This window comes from Dipteris shenzhenensis, chromosome 12 (assembly GCF_047967505.1).
Source record: "Dipteris shenzhenensis isolate YYH24624 ecotype China chromosome 12, Dip_SZ_1.0, whole genome shotgun sequence".
Classification (NCBI taxonomy): domain Eukaryota; kingdom Viridiplantae; phylum Streptophyta; class Polypodiopsida; order Gleicheniales; family Dipteridaceae; genus Dipteris; species Dipteris shenzhenensis.
Window position 1 is genome coordinate 9,228,106 of NC_141607.1, and position 15,641 is coordinate 9,243,746.

Below are 15,641 nucleotides of genomic sequence, written 5' to 3' on the forward strand. Positions count from 1 at the left end.
CCACCAGCCCGTCGTGGGTCAGCCAGGGCCTTCATTGTACACTGTTCCAGCCAAGGATCTTTATCGAACAAGAGGAGCTTACAGGCACTCCCTGCAGCGCACGCCAGCAGCTTTCACTCTAGGGGCTGGCATAGTGTGACCAGCCAGCACAGCCTTTCATTCGAAAGTCTGGCCAACCCCCCCCAAGATCATGATTTGGTGAAGGCAGCCCCGAGTTCATAGAGTTGTTCAAAGTTTATTGGTGGCTCGCTCTCTTGGCAGCTTCCATTTGTGCATGCCATTGTCTTTCCAAATTTTGGTGAAGGCAGCCCCAAGTTCATAGAGTTGTTCAAAGTTTATTGGTGGCTTGCTCTCTTGGCAGCTTCCATTTGTGCATGCCATTGTCTTTTCCAAGAGTGAGGGCTTGCTTGTGGAAGAACTCCAAGGCTTCTTGGTGGACTTTCCCCTCGTGGGCGCTTTCTTTTCCGTCTCTTTCTTCTCCTCCTAGTTTTCCTGCCTTTCTAGCGGGAGGTGCAGTTTATTGCTCATTGTTGGTGACTAGGACTTTTGGTGGCGACCTTCGGTCTGGCCAGAGGGGCTCTATGGCAGCACCCTCAACTCCCCCGGCTGTCAAAGTTCTTTCACCACCGGCTGGTACAGTAGGCATGGAACCGTTTGCAAGACAGGGCAGTTCTAGGTAGGATAGTCGGCCTCACTCCCTCGAGGAGACAGATTAGGGACTGGATCCAGGCCAGCTTGGCACTACATTGTGAGCACATCCAGGAGGTCACTATTTATGGACGGGGTGTTTTCCTCCTCCAGCTTTGCTCCCCAGATACTGCTCTGGCTCTCGTGGAGAAGAGCCCTATTCTCCTTGGCCCAGATTTGGTGTGTCTTATCCCTTGGTACCACAGATTTACGATGGAGGACATGGACTCGACGCACCATGTTCCCCGTTTTCCAGTAATGCTCCTCACTTCCTCTTCCTCCACTTCCCCCTCCTTTAGTTCCTTTAACTTCCTCAGTTTCTCGAGTTTTTGCTTCTCGAGACTATAAAAGAAGACTACTCTACCTAGATAGATTAATGTCTCTGGGTCTTTTTTCAATAAAAGTTTAATGTCAAAGTTCTTTTTAAACTTCAATACACCTTGGAAAACTTCTCTTTTGAGGATTTGAATCTAAATAAGCTCCATTATATACAACTTAAAACTTCGTTGGATCACTTCTTAAAAGTAAAAGCTTCCTTTCAAAGCAAAGAAGTCTATCTAAATAAGGAAATCTTGATTTGTATCTTTACTTCTCCCTCACTTGACAAGATAGGCTTAAACTCAATTTTGAAGTCTCTTGAAGTAATGGATTCTCTTTCTCATTTTGTGAGAAGAATTTGGAAGCATCCAGTAGTAGCTTGGAAGTATGTAAAAACTTTAGGACAAAAGGCTTTCAACTATGGAGAGAGAGGTAAAAGGCTTTCAGAGCATTCAAAATCTTCTATCCTTAGAGAACCAGGTTGTTGTAAAAGTAAGAGATTTCAAAGCTTTATTGATGCTGATTTAGGACATGTAGTCACAGCTGATACCTCAATTTTGCTTTCTAGTAACTTAAGAGACCTTTTCATGAAAGGCACAAAATTTCGATTGTACTCTTTTAAAGAGTTTTGCCTTTTAAAAGCTATCGATAAGGGAATCTCAAAGTTTGTTTTGCAATTAGAAGAATGTTTAGGAGTTCAAAATATCTTATCAGAATGGAAAGGGAAGATTTTGAAGAAAGTTGCTTTGAAACTAGAAGAAGTCCCTTAGGTTAATTGCTCAAAGAAAAGTAACCATCTTTCTAAAGAAGATGAAACTCTTCTTCGAAAATTCCATAGGAATTTTGTCATTTCTTATGTGGACAAATGTTTTAATAACTTTGTTTTTATTTGCAAAAAGTTTTACTTAGAATGTCTTTTGAGAGAAGTTAACTCGCTAGCCAAAACTTACGCCCCTGCCTTAGTTTCTCAAAAGGTTTTGATCTCAGAACATCAGAGTTTTTGCAAGTCTTCTAGGTTTGTTTGCAATCCAAGTATACCTTTTCTTTGTGCTGCTTGGAAGTTTCACAAAACTCTTAAAAAGCCAAGATTTATTGCAGCTGCTTGTGAGACTACTTTAACAGATGTCTCTAAATGGCTAAGCGACTGCTTCAAAGCCATGTTGCCTAGTGTCCATGAACTTTGGAGGGACTTATTAAAAGAGGCAGATGTCCCCTTGCACTCAAGCTAGATTTTAAATGACTCTGTAGGAGTGATTCCTGTTGTAAAATTTTTTAATTCCTCTCGAAGCATTCAAGAAAAAGAGTCTCCTATTCTCCTTCAAACCTGTGATACGACGCTTTATACAAAGATTGAGTTGGAAGACCTGAAGTTTAGAATAAAAAAGCTAGTGGCTGAAGTTTTCAATCTGAGATTTGACAAAGATAGATGCAAAGTGCTAAAAGTTGAGAAAACAGCCTTATGCTTTGACTTCTTGTGGCTAAAAAATAAAGATCATGACATAGGTTCTAAAAAGAAAAGATGCACAAAGGTAGTAAGTGTGGAAGATGTTTGCTCTTGGATAGATTTTCTTTTAGATAATCTTTCCTGATATCACAATAGGTGATTCTTTGTTTCAACAAATTATAGGAATCAACAAATTATAGGAATCCCCATGGGCACTAATTGTGCCGTCTTTTTAGCAAAATTTTATCTTTTCACTTATGAATTTAAGTTTATGCAACGTCTTATTTCTATCAATACCTGCCCTATCATTTTACATAAACTTAGCCAAGTTAGGCGTTTTATAGATGATTTATTTACCCACCTAGCTTCCACTCCATTCTCTTGCATCCTCTCGCTTCCATTTCCGACATTGAGATCTCACAATAGAGACTAAGCTCCTGCGAGCCTCCCCTCCCCTCCCGCAACCTCTACCTCCCCCTAGCCCCCCCCCGCCTCGACCACCCCCACCCCCTGCCTCTCCGCCCTCACCCCCTCACCCTCCGCCTCACCGCCGCCGCTGCCGCCTGCGCCCCCTCGCCCTCCGCTCTCACCCCCTCGCCCCCTCCGCTCTCACCCCTCGCCTTTCCGCCTCACCCCTCGCCTCTCCGCTCCCTCACCCCCTCGCCCCTCCGCCTCACCCCGCTGCGCCCTCACCCGCCTTCCCCCGCCCTCTCCTCTCGCCTCTCCGCCCATTCCCCCTCGCCCCTCCGTCTCACTCCGCCCCCCCCTCGCTACGCCTCACCCCCCCCTCGCCTCACCCCCCCGCCCCCTCGCTTCGCCCGCCCCCGCTCCCCCACTCCGCTCCCCCCCACCCCCCGCTTCACCCCCCCGCCCCCTCGCTACACCGCCCCCCGTCCCTCCCGCCCTTACGCCCCGCCCCGCCCCTTCCGCCCCGCCCTTTCACCCCGCCCCCGCCCACCCTCCCGCCCCGCCCGCCCCACCCCCGCTCCCGCCTCCTCACCTCACCCGCTCTCCATCCTCAGCCCCCACCCCTCGCCACCTCCGCCTCCTAGCCTCCCGCCCTCGTTTCCACCGCCCTCCATCCTTCCCGCTCTCTGCCTCCGCTCTCGACTGCGCCTCCGCTTCCCCCGCCCGACTCATGTCGCCCCGGTTCGTCGCCTCACCCGTCTTCTTCTCACCCAGGCTCCACCCTCCCGCATCTATCCCCCCCTTTTTTTGGGTGGCAGCCTCTTCTTCATCGGAGGTCTCGCAGTTTGTCTTGGCGGTATGGCGGCTCCCTGCCCGGAACCGGAGGCCTAGTCGGACCCTCCCTCTCCAGATGCCTACCGCGTCATCCTGACAAAGCAACAATCGTCTCGGGTTCAGGAGGTTGCCAATGACTTTGCCCTTACCTCTGTTTATGGCAGAGTCATTGGACATTCCCCCTCCAGATCAGCCATCAGGGACTGGCTCCAGTCCACTCTCATGCTAGAGGACGGCCATATTGAGGAGGTGGCCCTTATGGGAAGGGGCATCTTCTGGCTCAAACTCTCCAATGCGAAAGCTGCGAGCAACCTGATTGCTGGTTCCCCCACGTCGGTGGATGGGAAGATTATTATGATAGTCCCGTGGTACCGTGGATTCAGCGCAGCGGATTTTGATGTTCGGTTCCGTATACCTCACCATCCAGTGACGCTAGTTTTTCCAAGTCTTGCTGCTGAGCTGCGGCCGATTGTCAGGGACCTGGACTCCCACTTTGGCTGGGTTATGCACGACACTTTCGCTGACGCGGTGACTACGGCAAGAGCCCCTCGAGTCCGTGTGGCTGTGGCGGACCCTGCGACTCTCCCTGTAGTGATCGAGATCGTGACAGATGCCGGCAGCATCACCCAGAGCATGGTAGTCACCGGACAGCCAGGCCAGTGTCTGAGGTGTCACGGCTTTGGGCACTTGGCGGCTGTTTGTCCATGATTCGCCAGCTCCTCTCGGCCTCCCCCGCCCCCTCCCCCTCCCCCCTCTCCCCCCCCCTCCGGGCAGCCACGTCAGGAGGAGCAGAGGCAGCCGGAGTCCGGTCCAGAGTTAGCTGGCGGTTGGACTGAGGTTAGAAGGAAAAGAGGAAAGAACAAGAAGATTTTTGATAAAGGCAAGGAGGCAGAGGTTACCCAACCTGCAGCAGCACCTCAGAGACCTGACAGGCACCCGCCCCAGGGTCCTGGGAGAGCTTCTTCTTCGACGGTAGCCCGCCCTCCACAGCCTCAGGTCCCCCTCTCTTCCGCTTCCCAGCCCCTTTCCACTCAGTCCCAGCCCCTTCCCCAGTCGCACCCCCCTTTTCCCGACCCGCAGCTTCAGCCCCCGCCTCTTCCTCCTCAGTCTCCTCCTCCTTCTTCTCAGTCCCAGTCCCAGGTGCATCCCCATCCCCCCCCCGCCTCTTTCAGCTCTCCTGCAGAGTTAGCTGTACCGATGGTTCCTCAGCCGAGGGCAGCCCCCGCTCCCCCTCCTCCACCCCCCCGCTAGTCGCCTCCGTGGAGTCTGAGTCGCCTACCCCCCAGCCTCCTCCCCCTTCCCCTCCACTGGCAGGACACCCTGAGTCCATACCACCACTGGAGCAGGCTTCCCTGTCCGCTAGCCCCTCAGTTGCAGACTCTGGTGGGCCTCAGCTTCAGGAGAGAGAGCTTCCTCGTGACTTTTACAGATCTGGCCCCTGGGACTACTTGGATGTGGCCGACCTTGGGACCTTCCCTGCTTGTCTCGACATCAGTATCTTCCTGCTCCGCAAAGGGGCGGATGGGAAGATAGCCGCCTTGGCCCCGAGGGATGTCCTAGCTTTGCTTTCACGTTCCTCAGCGACGGCACCGAGACTTGGACAGACGACTCGGTCTGGGAGGCTCTCAGAGAGCAGACGCACGCTCAGGTTTGCTCCTGGATAGGCCCGTCCGGTGGGCAGCTTCTCGAGACTCATTGGTCCGAGGGTGACGTGCGCTTGCGGTGGCGTTGCGCCGCCAAACGCTTCAGACTGATTGTGATCCTCAGGCCCCCTCTGTCATGGCCCCTCCCCCAGGATGTCAGAGCCTGGACCCCTCAAAAACTCCGAGCCTTCTACGGGATGACTACTTCAGAGATCTCGAGCTGGCTCGAGAAAGCCTTTGCTCATGGCACCAAAGGCCTCTCGCCTTTGCTGAAGGTGTTGAAGAACGGGCAGGACGACCCCGCCTCCCCCTCCAAACCTTCTCATAAGTGTCAGCGCCTCCGCTCCGAAATGTCAGCTTCTTCATCGACATCTGCCGCGAGCAGACAGTTGTTCGTAGCCTCCCAGTCCTCACCATGAGCCTACACCTTGTCTCCTGGAATGTGAACGGTTTCATTCTTCTGGCACCCGTGGTCCTAGGAAGCTCATTTTGAGACAGGAACTTCAGCCAGCAGTGATTGGTCGTTTGGATGTACTTCTACTCCAGGAGCACAAGCTTTCTGCGGCTCATTCCCGTAGCTGCGGGAAGATTCTCCCTGGACATTCTCACACTTATTGGGAGCCCTCGATCGGCGCACAGGGGAGGAGTGGAGGTGTCTGTACTTCCGTGTGCGAGCAGTTAGCCCAGGGAGTTTTTGGTCATGGCACGTTGATCCCAGGCCGTGCCCTTTGGGTAGGCCTGGAACTGGAGGGTTCCAGAATAGGAATCCTCAACATTTATGCTCCCACAGACCTCCGATGCAGAGCCACCTTCTGGAGGACACTCACAGGGATTCTTCCAGACATGGATTCCTGGATTGTTGGAGGTGACTTCAACAATCTGGAGACCTTGGAGGACCAGCAGGGCAGAGGACCAGAGTTTACAGGTATGTCTCAGGCAGAGTAGTCCGCTTGGGACTCATTCATCTTCGCGACAGGAGGTAGGGACAGCTGGAGAGACCCGTCCTTCCGTCGTTGGCACGGGAGCTTGGACTTCTCGTGGGGCTTCCGTAGGGAAGGAGGCAGACTCCTGGAGAGGCTGGATAGATTTTATGTCAGTGATTGGGCCATCAGCAGAGGCGGTCAGGCGGGTATAGTTCCAGGGACGACACTTTCCGACCATGCGCCTGTGCTCGTATCATTAGACTCGGCAGTTCAGGCCCTTCCCCCCCGTTCGTGCCGGATTCCCGACTCCATCTTCTCGAGGAAGGACGTGCGCAGCAGTATCGGCAGTCTATGGGACAGAGATTGGGGCGAGTGCGTGGATCTGGTTGATTCGGTGGCGCAGGCTTTGCAGCAGTCCAGCCAGATTTGCCAGCTCGCAGCCCTACAAGTTTGACAAGAGTGGTGGGACAGAGAGAGAGCTCTTCGGAGGGACCTCGCTTCCATTCCACGACTCCAACAGGCAGCCTCGGGCTCGGAGGAGCTTCGGATCCAGGCCCTTCGAGCCAGAGCCCTTCTTGAGGAGACTCTCCAGCACCGTTCAGAGTTTTCCTATCACGCCTCTCTCTCTTTCTGGGCTCGGAAGGGCAACCGGATGTGCAGGGAGTTCTTCAGGACGCATGGCCAGAGAGCAGCAGGTGATCAGCTTCGGAGTCTTAGGATAGCGGAGGGACACATCGTTACTGATCCGGGTGAGGTCTTGGGGTTGGCTACCGACTTCTACAGGACTCTTTTTTAGCAGGAGCCGCTTGCCCCTCGCACTCGACGCTCCCGTGAGGAGGTGTGGAGGCACATTCCATCCTTGGTCCAGCCCAGCATTATCCATTTTGTCCGAAAAGACGAAACGGAATGAAACGTGTCGAACGACGAAACGAACGAAACATTTCTTGGCAGAAATGCCCGGGCGAGGATGGGCTATCCCGAGCTTTCTTCACCTCCTTCTGGGATCAGATCCATCAGCCCCTCCTAGCAGCTCTTCAGAGGATTTTCAGCAGCGGATATATGCCAGAGAGCCTCTCCTCGGGACTGATTTGCCTCATCCCGAAGGGAGGAGATCGACAGGAGATCCGTCAGTGGCGCCCGATCACCCTCCTCACCACTGCCTACAAAATCCTTGCCAAGATGATCAGCGCCAGAGTTCGTCCTCTACTTCCAGACCTCATTCATGACACTCAGACAGGCTTTGTCCAGGATCGCAGTATCCTGGATAATGTCTTCACCTTCTCAGAGGCGGCGAGGTGGGCTCAGCGCAGTGGGTCACACCTACGATCGAGTGGACTGGTCTTTCTGGAGGGGACTCTGGAGCGACTAGGTTTCCCAGCAGGATGGATTCAGGGTATTTCAGCGTTATACAGGACAGCTTCTAGCAGGGTCATCATTGGCGGCAGGATGGGTGAGCGTTTTCGTTTGGAGAGATCAGTGCGTCAAGGCTGCCCCCTTGCTCCTTACCTGTTTCTCTTCTTTGTCGAGGCTATGACATACTACCTTCGGGCGAGGTCTACTGGGATCAGGGTGTTCGTCTTCCACTCCGGGAGGACACGGAGCTCTTGGACTCGGAGTATGCGGATGACACAGCACTGTATGTCCAGGATGATGAGATGATGTTGGAGAGGGTGAGGATGGCCCTAGAGGTCTTCTGTTCGGCAGCCGGTGCGAAAATCAACTGGAACAAATCAGTTGGTTTTCTCACAAACCCCGGGGCGTGCTCTCAGTGGGGGAGGTTTTTGGGTTTGAGGTGGATCCCGTGGGGACAGACAGCTAGATATCTCGGTTTTCAGGTCGGCCTGGATATCACGCCAGCTCAGCAGTTTCTCCCGGTGCTAGATTCCATTCGACGGAAGCTAGCTTTCTGGAGCACTGCTAAGCTCTTCCTTGCAGGTCGTGCCCTGGTAGTCAACCAGGTCCTCCTAGCCACGGCTTGGTATGTGGCTTCCTGTTGGTGTTTCTCGAGATCCAGCGTGGCACAGCTTAGGAGGTTGGTTCGGAACTTCCTGTGGTCCGGGGGGGATGGTCTCAGAGATACCAGAGCCAGGGTTGCTTGGCAGACAGTCATTCTTCCGCAGGCTGAGGGTGGCCTGGGGGTCATCGATCCAGAGCTTCAGAGTCAGGCCCTGTTGGGGAAGCTAGTTATCCGCGGTTTGACCTCGGGGGGGCAAACGTGGAAGATGCTACTTCAGCAGGGGGTCGGTTCTTGTGTCCCGCGCCGAGGTGGAGAGTGGCTACCGTCCCTCAGATGGATCTTCACTTCCGCCCCACTCACTCAGCCCCGCTCCCCACTCGTTCGTAGCCTCCTCATGGTTTGGAGGCGGCTTCGCCTCACTCTTATACAGTCCCCTCCTAGCTGTCAGGAGGAGATCGATCGCCAGCCGCTTATCTGGAACGATCAGGCAGAGATGCCGAGGGCCTTCAGCTGGGGGAGAGATCACACATCAGGTGGGACGGCTGGATGCGGGGGCCAGCTCGGTCCCTTCGAGTTTGGAGGGACACGTACAGACATTTGGAGACCGCTGATCTTGCAGACGCAGCTGGAGGTGCCCGTGGAGCCCAGGCGAGACGTACGGAGATAGACGACGCGATTCCAGCTGATTGGTTGGTTCCACCCGAGCTTCAGATCCTCATGCCTGGTGATGACCGTTGGCTGGGTCAGTTCACCCCCCGTGGCATCCCACTGGTGGTCGCAGGGCGGATGGACGACTCCTCTGTTTCCTTCTTCGCGGTTATGGGGGATGGCTTAGGAGAGAGGATGTGCTCATTGACCCCCTACTCCCATGGCAGAGGGTTCGGGTCGTAGGCCTCGTGGGGAAGGTTTGGCGGACCGATCCTAGCATAGAGCAGGATCAGCTGCAGCTTTGGCGACTCTGGCTCTGGGAGGGGCGGGCCTTGTCAGAGCTTGATTGGGACCCAAGAGAGTGGAGATGGCCAGAGATTGTGACAGGTCAGGGGCCGACCTCTTTCTTTGCCTACAGCACGACATTGGGCAGGCGAGTTCTCAGGAGGATGCAGAGCCGCCCTCCCACCCAGCGGCCCAGTTGGTATGCACAGGGTATTTCCACGTTCTTTTTGCAGGCCTTTTGAAAGGCCTTGTGGGAGAGCTGGCGGCCGCGGAAGATCTCCTACTTCCTGTGGCTTCTTGCCCACAAAGGTCTTCCAGTGGGGAGCTGGTTGCGGCAGATAGGTCAGGACGGACGTTGTCAGATCTGCCATGAGGACGAGGAGTCACCAAAACACTGCCTATGGAGTTGCACTCGCGCCCAGGAAGTGTGGAGGTGGACCTTCGGGATCCTTACTCGCGCAGCACCGGAGCTAGGATTGATCACTTGGGGCACGTTCTGCTGGTGCAGCACCGCACCTGGTTTTCATCACTTATTCGAGGCATGTCAGCAGGACCCCACATTCCTTATCACACAGGGGACGTGGGGGCCGCTCGAGAGCATCCCGCCGCACCTGGCAGAGGCTGGCACAGGAGCTCAGGAGAGGCAGCCAGTCTGGGAGATTATTAGCAGCATCGCAGGATGGCACATTTGGACCTCGCGCTGCGCGCAGATCCTCGGTGGCACCTCCTTATCGACTGCCCAGATCATGACTGACATCTGGAGTGAGATTATACACACCCTCAGAGGCCAGTGGGACCAGATACAGGGGGACTCCAGGGCTGGCCGGGAGAAGCGGAGACGTTTCCTCCGGGTTTGGGACACACAGGGCCTCTTCTTCGAGCAGGCTTCGCAGGGCCTTCAGTGGCGCTACTCACCACCTCTCTGGCTGTTCATTCACACTCGCCTGATCCCTCAGTGAGAGAGAGCTTTACTTTTTGTTACCTTTTGGGCTGCGTCCGATTTGTGAACGCAGCCCGTCAGCTGCAATGCTGACCTCTTGTATCTTGTTTTCGAAGTAATATAATTAGCACTGTTTTTTCGGCAAAAAAAATAGATGATTTATTTATACCAGATTTTTTTAACTTTCAAGACTTTATGTACAAAGACGCTAGTGCTTTTGGAGAAGGAATCTAGCCTCGTGACTCTTGTGAACTGAACTGCACTTCAAGAGGGGATTCCTGTGTTTTCTTAGATCTTAGAATTTCTCAATCTACCATAGGATTAGAGGCTGATATATACGATAAACGTGAACAACTTGAATATAGTGGTTTACACATTATAAAAATGCCTCACATTGACTTAAACATTTCTGATTTGGCAAAATATGGAGTGATTTCTTTCCAATTCCATAGATTTTTCTGCCTTTGTACAACTAAGGAATCTTTAATCACTCAATGTAGTAATTTGATCACTTTACTATTACACAAGAGGTATAATCCAAAAGGCTATAATTCTACAATTTGTTGCTTTAAAAATGCCATCAGTCTGAGCACAGAATGCTGATGAGAGATTGAACTCAGTGCCCGTATCTTCAAATAATGCCTTCCCAATGTTGCTTATGATCTTGGCATCATGATCTGACAAGATCGATCTAGGCCTACCATGATGTTTGATGATCTGTTGCATGGAAAGCTTTGCAACTTCTGGGTGCTTGATATTCCCTTTGCAGGGGGTGAAATGAGTTTGTCTACTGAAATGATCAATGACAACCGGTATCTAGTCCGCTCCATTCGCTGTCTCAGGAAAAACCAGACCAATGCCCATAGCTATATCACACCATGGTCCTTCTGGAACGTGATCGGAGCTCCCTAGGAGTTTTCCCACGGTCATACTTTGCTCATATCACACACTCAAGCACATACTTATGCGATGTCACGCCTCATCCTTGGCCAAAAAATCTGTCTTTGCACACTTTTCAAGGTAATTGCAACACTACAATTTTACATGAAACGTGGAGCATGCCCTTGACGCATAATCATTTGTCTCAAGAATTTTGATTAGTCTAGCACTAAAGTGCTAGGTGCTATTCTACAAGCTTTTGCAAACCTTGGAAAAACCAGCATCGCCACCATAAAATCTTTGAGCTGAGTCACATCCTCGTGCTAAGTGACTGTTATTGCATTATAAATCATCTACCACCTTACTGTCCTTACCATGCATGTACTAGATTTGGAAGTTCAAAATCTGCAAGAATGCAGCCCATATAATATGACGCTTTCTAATCAAAGGCCGAGTCAAGAAATCTTTGCAGACAAAAAAACTCTAATCCATCGAATATTGCTTCCAAACCTTGATAGCATGTACTACAGCCAAATGTTTCTTCTAATACTAGCTATAGTTTAATTCTGCATCCTCCATTTTCCTAATTTCAAATGCTACCGGATGACCTTCGTAGCATAAGAGCGGCCCCCATTTCAAAGCCACTTGCATCAACACCACAACAAAAGGTTTCTGTAGGTCTGGAATGATCAAAAAATCTTTAAGCTCTTTGAATGCTTTTTCATTCCATTGCAATAAGACACCCTTGTTGGTAGCATTATGAATTCTTTGCCCTTGAGTAAGGGAGTCTATTTGAGGCTCAGAATCTTTCTTAGCATCCTTCAGATAACTAAAAACAATTTGACACTGCACTTGATCTCGTTCTTGACTTTGATACGGGTAAGGATTGCAATAGTGCTTCTATTAACGCCAGTTCAAATAGCACAAGACTTGTCATAATGCTGGAAGTGCATCTTATTTGTTCTATGGTCTAATGGTGCAAGCTTATCTTTCACCATCTAATACCAATAATAGCATCTGCTCCATCTAAGGGCTATGAGAAAGATGAGATGCTCAAGATACCCTTGAATATGAATACGCACAGAGGAATTTACAATACACACGTCACCCCATTTTAATAAAAGGGGCCTTTAGCATTGATAGACTCATTCTTCATGCATACACTGCCATTTCAGAGATATGAAGTTGTGAGTTTGTACTTCTAGGGCATGAGCCAATGGTTCCTTAGGCTTTTTATGTACCTTGTTCCTTTGGGACAATTATAGGCAATGAGCCCTTGTTCACAGCATTTGAAGCACTACGGTAAAAGAGAGCCTTCGACAAGAGCTCCCTTAGATGACTCTTGTGAGCATTGGGGCTCCTCGGGAAAAGGGAAGTCATTCGAGCGGTCATCCTGGCCCCTTGGTTCTGAAGCATGCCCATCATGGCATCAATGTGGACATCTTGGTCCTCATTATGCTTGCAGGCATTTCCTTCAAGCTTCTATGTGGAGGGGCCAATATTCCTGCTAAGAAGTGGTAAAGAAGGGAAATAGGGGAAATATGAGTTGGTTGCTCATAGTAAACACTGAGTGACGAGTGAAAATCCCTCTTCACAATAACCACCACTCTTTTATCTCTTAATCCATAGATGTGGTAACTCCTCTTCACAATAACCCTTTCCCCCATTAATCCAGAGATGTGAAAAAGAAATTTTCACAAGCACCATAGCCGGTTTCTCCATGCAGGAACAGCTCCATCAGAAGAGTTGGCCTCTTTCAAAGGCACAATATTTTTTGTACTTTGATACCTTATGTTACTACCAAGGGTTGGGGATCACCCATTTTTGAGCCATGGAGAGAAACTTCAACACATAACTACACCCCAACACATGAATTTCAACCATTGTAATTTAACATAGAAATAAATAACAATGAAAATCAAGATATTGTGGCATTGCTTTAAACTATGCACATAACTTGAATACAAATGAAAAATATCAGCACCCACATTAGGCCATTAATGTTAGGAGTTGAGGTGGGGATAGGGAGAAGGGAATACTCCTTACCCAACTCAACTCTTTTTCTGAGATCCCCCTTTCCAAGTGAGATTACTTGATCACAAATCAATTCTTTTGATGACACGCTCTTGGTGCTTGTTGTTAAAGCCAAATTCCCTTTTGATCTCAAGCCAAGATTTCTCTACATAAGATAAAAAGTCCATTTTGAAGATGACAGATATGTCCAAAGCAATGACATTACCTTTACCAAACCAAACCACAAGGGGTTTGACCACCTCAAATGAAGCCCACATTGATCTCCACACAGATCATTGCCCTTAGAAGAGCAGGGTTCAGGATGACAGAGAGCAGAGAGCTGAGGGTAGGATTTCCACCTTGGTCCTCTTATAGGATTTCCACCTTGATCACAAATCAAATTCTTTTGATGACACGCTCTTGGTGCTTGTTGTTAAAGCCAAATTCCCTTTTGATCTCAAGCCAAGATTTCTCTACATAAGATAAAAAGTCAATTTTGAAGATGACAGATATGTCCAAAGCAATGACATTACCTTTACCAAACCAAACCACAAGGGCTTTGACCACCTCAAATGAAGCCCACATTGATCTCCACACAGATCATTGCCCTTAGAAGAGCAGGGTTCAGGATGACAGAGAGCAGAGAGCTGAGGGTAGGATTTCCACCTTGGTCCTCTTATAGGTCCGACTTGGTGAACGTTTTTGAGGGGAAGTTGAGCCCCTAGTTCCTCTTCATTAATGACAGTCTTTAAGATCCGAGAGGCAGAGAGATTCTAAGCAAAAGCTTGGATAAGACTTATTAGAGAGCTTTTAGGTAGAGGAATTGAACCAACATGACATGAAAGATATGTTGGATGTTAAAATATTTCAAAAAACAGTGAATTTTAGGAAAATTCTAAAGATTGAACAATCAGTAGGACGAGGAAGATTTAAACTAAAAGCAACATGAGAAAGAGCGTGCGAAACATTAGTCGGTGTATGGTAGGATAAAGGGATGAAAAGAGAAATGGATAAGGACAAAAGCTAAAAGCCATGCAGCTAACTCAAAATTCCATGAATCTTTATAAGAATTTTAGCTTATGATACATTATCACTTTTTAATAGATCTACAAAATGTCAAATAATTAGAGACACCCATCTTCTTTGGAGCTTGTGTCGAAAGACCATCTAACAAAAGAGATTTGCTACTGTTAAAGATCTCCCCCCCCCCCCCCCCCCAAAACAAAAAAAAAAAAAGGGGGGGAAAAGGAAGTACCTACATAGTTTGATAAAGTGGTAGGGACTCTTTTGAGAGGGAGACCAGCAAGAAAAATAGAAATGGCCACAGGCTAGATACAATGGTTCAGTACCATCTTTCTTCCTGCTAAATCAGCTTGGAAACCCTTCCAATTCTCCACATTGGTTTGGAATTTTTATATACCTTTGTAAGACTAGAATAAGTCCAATCATACAAATTTAGATTTTTTGTTGTTCTAAAGATATGGTGCATGAGTATACATTGCCGGCACCCATTATGAACTCTAAAGACCTAGTTTTGGCTGCATATTAGTTTATAGATCATCATAAAGAAGCCTTGAAAAAGGTCAAACTGGCAAAAAGTGTTCGAAGATCGGCAAACTTAAGTTAGGGCTGGAGCATGCTGTGGACAAGGGGGTTGGCAAGCTCTCTGCCACTTAAAAGATAACATGGCTAGTTGTATGCATGCGAGGGTGGTTGTTGGCCGTGGTCAGGGCATGTCTATGGCGCAATTCTCTCCAGGGGTCTCTCCAAGGATTGTGCAATAACTTCACCAAGATAGTTGGCTGTGATAAGTGTGGTGGTTCGTGCCGATCCTTTCCGTTATCTGCTGATGGCTCGATCCCGAGATGGTGTGTGAAGTTTGTAGAGTGTGTCTGTGACAGTCGTGATGTAATACTCCAACAAGCTCTGTAGAGCTGAGGATGTCGCCATGTTTCAGTTGGAATAAAGTCGATCATGTTTTCTTTCTTTCCTACTTCCTCTACTTCATGCTGAAAGTTCATTTGATATTCTTATGTGTCGATTATTCTCTGTTAGTAATTAGTGATTGTCTTACATGCATGCAATAGTGTTATGTGACCTTTGGGCGAAGAATAAGTTCCTAAGAGAGGGAAGAGGGGGAATTGAGCTCGGATTTAGATGAATAAGAGGGGCATTTAGGATGCAAGGTAGGTGTGAATGTAACCCCACCCAACAGTTTGCTCCAGTTATAGAGAACGGGAGGAAGTTGCTCTTTGGAATGCCACTCCCCTACACCTAAGTCTCTAGAGCCCTCATGGTGAACCCGGTTTTATTAGCTTCTGCATGGACTAATTAACAGTAGCCATTAATAATGCTATATGATCCTCTTTGAGAGCTTTTCTTTGTAACTCCATGTGATGCTGTCAAAAGTAGAGACTTTAGGAAGATGTGTCTTGTCCTGCTCTATATCTGATTATCCATACAACGAGCTTACAGTTTCCAAGAGGATTGCTGTTCTGATCCGGGTCAGCAATCCCTCAATGCGTTGATTTGGATTCCTCCTAATCTGGATGTTTGGCTGTATTGCAGTATGTAGAAAAAAAATCTAGTCTCAGCCTTTGAGAAAGCATACACTGTGGAAATATAAGAACAGGTGTTTGAAGTGACTGCACTGTCATCTAGA

General features: G+C 49.5%; 1 protein-coding gene across 3 annotated transcripts in view; it reads left to right on the top strand.

Moving 5' to 3' along the window:
- Positions 1 to 15,641, top strand: part of LOC147895776 (Protein kinase superfamily protein) — a 151,092-nt gene that overhangs the window by 121,382 nt on the left and 14,069 nt on the right. The window lies entirely within an intron of this gene.